Raw genomic sequence first — 5653 nt, 5'->3', positions numbered from 1 at the left:
TGTCCTAAGAGAATGTTCTCTCAAATGTGGAGGAAAACATCCGGAATTACTAAGGTCTCAAATATTGAATTTAAAAGACAATGAGTTGGACATCCTAGCCAACTTTCTTGGACATGACATTAGAACTCACAGAGAATATTATAGACTACCTGAGGAGTCCCTTCAAGTATCCAAAATGTCCAAACTATTGTTTACCTTAGAAAGAGGAGAAATGGGTCTTCAAAAAGGCCTAACCCTAGAGGAGGTTTCTGTTGACCCAGATAAAGGTTAGTTTTTAATTGATTATTTATAATTGATGGTTTCTCTTAATTCAGTGTGTGCAATAAACATTTTGTACCATAGGCAATTGGTCTACAACAGTTTTAAATCTATAGACCTGACTGATTTCCTATAGACCAAAAACCCCAAAAATATTATTTTGTATTCGTATTGTAATTTTATTCATGGTGAAATAACCTGGTACATTACAACACAATAGGACCTCTTTCTAGGAACAGGATGCAGGGCGCGTGGCTCTAAAACCCACACACAGTGACAACTACTGCCTTGAAATGATTTTAGCTCAGCTGTACATGGAAACCTTTGATTATTTTCATATTTAAAAGAATGCAATTTATATTATACATATTTATAATATTAATGCATTGATATTTTGTAAGTTTATTAGACATATATGACATGACTTCGAGGGCGACATACCATTGTCGCCCGAGAAGACATGTAATATATGTTATATAACATTCTTAAAAATAAAAATCGGTTTAAGAATGTTTTCCTTATTAACAGGTGTATTTTAATTATTAATGCATCTTCATATCTTACAAATCAATTTTCTTGTAAAATACCGATCGATGCTTTCAAAAACAAGATCATTTTTCAAATTAAACAATTAAAGGAAGTTTCTCTGAATAGCAGACACTGTCATGCATTTTTAACCGGGTTTTCCAACGGAAAAATCCGGTAATTAAAATGGTGAAAATGGCGGGCGGGCGGGCGGCTGCCAAAAGGGTACCCTCATTGTACGGGTAACTCCTCCTACAGTTCTCAAGATAGGAAGTTGTTCTTTTGCAGATCAATTGTACATATATCAGAGGTGTGCATATTGCTAGGATTTTGATTTCCAATAATTTATCGAAAAAATACCAGCTTTTGAGCTTAGTCATTTTTCGGCAAAATATTGCATATAGGGTACCCTCATTGTACGGATAACTCCTCCTACAGTTCTCAAGATAGGAAGTTATTCTTTTGCAGATCAATTGGTCATATATCAGAGGTGTGCATATTGCTAGGATTTTGATTTCTGATAATTTATCGAAAAAAATACCAGCTTTTGAACTTAGTCATTTTTTGGCAAAATATTGCATATAGGGTACCCTCATTGTACGGATAACTCCTCCTACAGATCTCAAGATAGGAAGTTGTTCTTTTGCAGATCAATTGTACATATATCAGAGGTGTGCATATTGCTAGGATTTTGATTTCCAATAATTTTTCGAAAAAATACCAGCTTTTGAACTTAGTCATTTTTTTGCAAAATGTTGCATATAGGGTACCCTCATTGTACGGATAACTCCTCCTTCAGTTCTCAAGATAGGAAGTTATTCTTTTGCAGATCAATTGTACATATATCAGAGGTGTGCATATTGCTAGGATTTTGTTTCCGATAATTTTTCGAAAAAATACTAGCTTTTGAACTTAGTCATTTTTTGGCAAAATATTGCGTATAGGGTACCCTCATTGTAAGGATAACTCCTCCTACAGTTCTCAAGATAGGAAGTTGTTCTTTTGCAGATCAATTGTACATATATCAGAGGAGGTGTGCAAGTTGCTAGGATTTTGATTTCCGATAATTTATGAAAAAAATACTAGCTTTTGAACTTAGTCATTTTTTGGCAAAATGTTGCATATACATGTAGGGTACTCCATTTCACTTGATAAGGGTTGACATGGATTATGGATACAGTTTACATAAAAGAAAACCCGGTTTGCTGTCACATTGACAGCTTTTCACTTGTTATCGTTAGGGAACTGTTTACGTTTGCTTAGCTTAATCCGATCCCGACGTAATTAATATGCAGAATTATTGCACGCGAGGGTGATATAACAGTTTCGGGAGGGCGATATAACCATTTCCTGTGAAATATAACTTTTTCCGGTAAGGCATTATAGCTATTTCCGGTGTGATTCAGCAATTTACAGGGCAAAATAATAAAATTATCTCATTTGTGACATAACGAAAAAACTTATGCAAACATGTTATATAACTAAATTTATAACAGCATATCTATAATTATTTTCAATAATATAAGACTAAAATGCATTAGCACTAAGATTCATAAACTAATTTTAACAATAAAATACATAAGTATTTCTACAATAATTATTAAATGTTTGATGAACTGTTGTAAGTCTTGTAGAGATGCAAGTGGGTGGTTTACTTTACTTTACTTACTTTTATATATTTTTTTCCAACACGAAATAGTAATTGACAATCTATTGGCAGCTGGTGTTGACATGATTGCAGTTTATCTGCATTTGATGCCGATGGTCAGATTTCACGCTGTTTGTATGGACATATTTTTGAATTCACCCAGGCAATGTTTGATAGCAACTTCGTCCACGCCGGCATTAATTGCACACAGGCCTGAAGCTATTTTTACAGGTATTTTCAGTCCAAACACAGGTGTAGGCGAAATAATGGGAAAAGGTGCTATACCTTTTCATTCCGTATAAATGAAGCGAAATTTAATAGAAAACTGTATAAAAAAAAACAATAAAAAAAAAAGCTTGTTTGGATCTGGAACAAGGAATTGCGGATAAATGAGACAATTTAGCTTTAATAAAATCGACCAGATAGTAGTAGGATAGTGAAGATTAGGGATAACTGGCGTCTGAATTTCTGAAGCCCCACTGTATAAATACATATATCATAAATACATCAATGCTCGTTATTGAAGATGAGGATAACTTATTGACACATGTCCATTGAGTACAAGCTAGTTGATGTCATTTTCAGTTAGTTTACTTACTTGGTTTACCTTCCAATTTTTACCAAAAAATGTTGTAGAGGTTGAGATGCTGGAGGAGGAGGAAGAGGACCAAATTTGTGAAGTACATGTACGAGACGTACAACATGTATGTTGTCTAACTTTTAACCCCCTGCAAAAAAAAAATAACCTAGGCAATTGCATTCAAAGAGGAAAGCAGTTGCATTCATATAATTCTAAAAGCAACAGAAGAGATGTTGTTTATTGAGAGAGAGAATGCAGTGGGCATGTGTATTGATATATTTACAGAATTTCCTCCTTCATATGATTTTTTTTTACTTATTTGCAGGATTATAGAAACGATTTCCAAAAAATCCACTAGTAAGTATAATTAGTATAGATTTTTTAATCAATAAATGTAAGGGTATTCTAATTTTTTTCCCTTTAAAATTCCAACATGTTATCATGGTTAATGCTGAAATGAAATACTATATATTCAAAAACTGTTTCAACAACTTGCATGCCATTTACCCTAATCTATTTAAAATAATCAGCAAATTTTAGTACTAACAGTAAATCTCGGTAAATATTTAATAATTTATCAGAACATGCAGCTAAAATGTTGGTAAATATTAGTGCATGTACCAACAGCAATTAGTAAAATTATCAGTAAATATCAGCCATTCTGAACTCCTTCACTCGTTATCAGTAAATATTATTAAGAAATGACACATTTATGAAAATTTTGCATCTTAACTCTCTGTTGCTAAATCATTGCATGGCATTACTTGCCAAGTTTTAAATACAAATGTAGCTTTAGTTTGTTGATTTTTAAACTTGTAATTTGTGAAAAAAAAAATTAAGTTCAACTTCTGGTTATTTTTTCCAGGCAGTAATGAGATGACTATAGCCTCTTTCTAAAACTAGGTTGTCTTTCTTGAAAAATCGAACTCTCCTGTGTTATGAGATTGCACTTTGTGAACTTCCGGTAGGTACAAAGTTCCGAGTGATCTCTGGATTCAAGTAGATATATCAGTTTATGATGGAGAAATTATATTGCTGTGCAACAAACTGTCATAATTACAGCGGGAAAAGTGTTAACAACCGAAAGGTGACTTTGCATAGATTTCCTGTCAATAAAAGACACAAAGATATATGGAAAAATCGTATCAGCCGCAAGAACTGGAAACCAACGAGTTGTTCAAGACTGTGTTCCGAGCATTTCGTCTCTCTCTCTCTGGTCCCACAAAGGAACACCCATTGCCATCTATCTTTCACCACAAAGTATTTAAGACTACAAACGTAGGTGGTTTTTGTTTTAACATCGCATATGCATATGTTCACAAGTATAAAATAATTATATTACACATGTGTAATTAGGGGCATATAAGTAATGTAGTCTGGGATATAAATTAATCATTACAGAGGTGTACTGGTTGAAAAAACAGGTCTCAGAAGTGTGCTTTCAAAGTATAAAAGTATTATTTTCTGCATTCTTGTTTGTGTACCCCCTTATTAGTATATATGGCAGTATTAAATACTATCACAACATGAAATTTCTTAATATTTTTTTTCCACTTTTGAGGATGATCTCATGTTATATAATTAGGAGTAGTACAATTTATGGTTATCAGTAATTTATATCACAATTCTTTTGGACAGATTACGTCAGATATTGATATTTAATATGATCATTTACAGTTTGACCATACACCAGAAGTTTTGAAAGAAGTAGTCGATAATCAACAAGAACATATTAAAGATGGGTCAGGTTCAGAGACTTCGCAGTCAGATTCTGCTGAAACATCGAGCTTCAAAGTTAATTCAAACCAATCAGTGTTGGACACATCGATACTATTTGCATGATTACTATGGCTACATTGACACATCAACCTTATCCCAGCCGAAGAATCAATTCACACAAACTGATGTTCTACAGAATAAAAGTGTTGGGATTCAGAAAAGTGAAAGTTACAGTGATGTTTCTGAAAATAATGATGTTTCTTCAAATATTACATGTGATAAAACAACAAGTACAACCTTTATACCCTTTTTAACCATTGAGGACATAAAAGAGGACATCTCATTTTACACTGGTTTACCTAACAAAGAAACCTTTTATTTATTGTTTGAACACCTATCCTTCTATTATAAATGTGAAGTTTCTGATGTTCTCGGAGGAAGACCAAGAAAACTAAGAGAAGTTGATGAATTTTTGATGGTTTTAATGCGTTTAAGACTAGGACTCTTAATTCAAGATTTGGCTCCAAAATTCAACATATCTCCATCAACCTGCAGTAAAATATTTAATGAATGGCTAAACTTGATGTATGAACATCTAGAATTTTTAGTAGCACGGCCAGACCGAAATGTCATCAAAGAAAATATGCCCGTGTCATAATAGACTGCACGGAGATCTACACGGAAACACCTCAATCATTATCCCACAAAGGAAGAATGTATTCAGACTATAAATCACACATGACTTGGAAAGTCCTTATTGGAATCAGCCCTAATGGTGTTATTACACATGTGTCGGATTTATGGAGTGGGAGCACATCTGACAAGCAAGTAACCAAGTTATCAAAACTTATTGAAAAATGTGAACTCGGAGATGCAATAATGGGTGACAAGGGATTCCTTACAGCTGATCTGTGCACTTTAAA

The sequence above is a fragment of the Crassostrea angulata genome, chromosome 2 (assembly GCF_025612915.1).
Source record: "Crassostrea angulata isolate pt1a10 chromosome 2, ASM2561291v2, whole genome shotgun sequence".
NCBI classification, from domain to species: domain Eukaryota; kingdom Metazoa; phylum Mollusca; class Bivalvia; order Ostreida; family Ostreidae; genus Magallana; species Magallana angulata.
Note: the sequence above shows the minus strand (reverse complement) of the source record.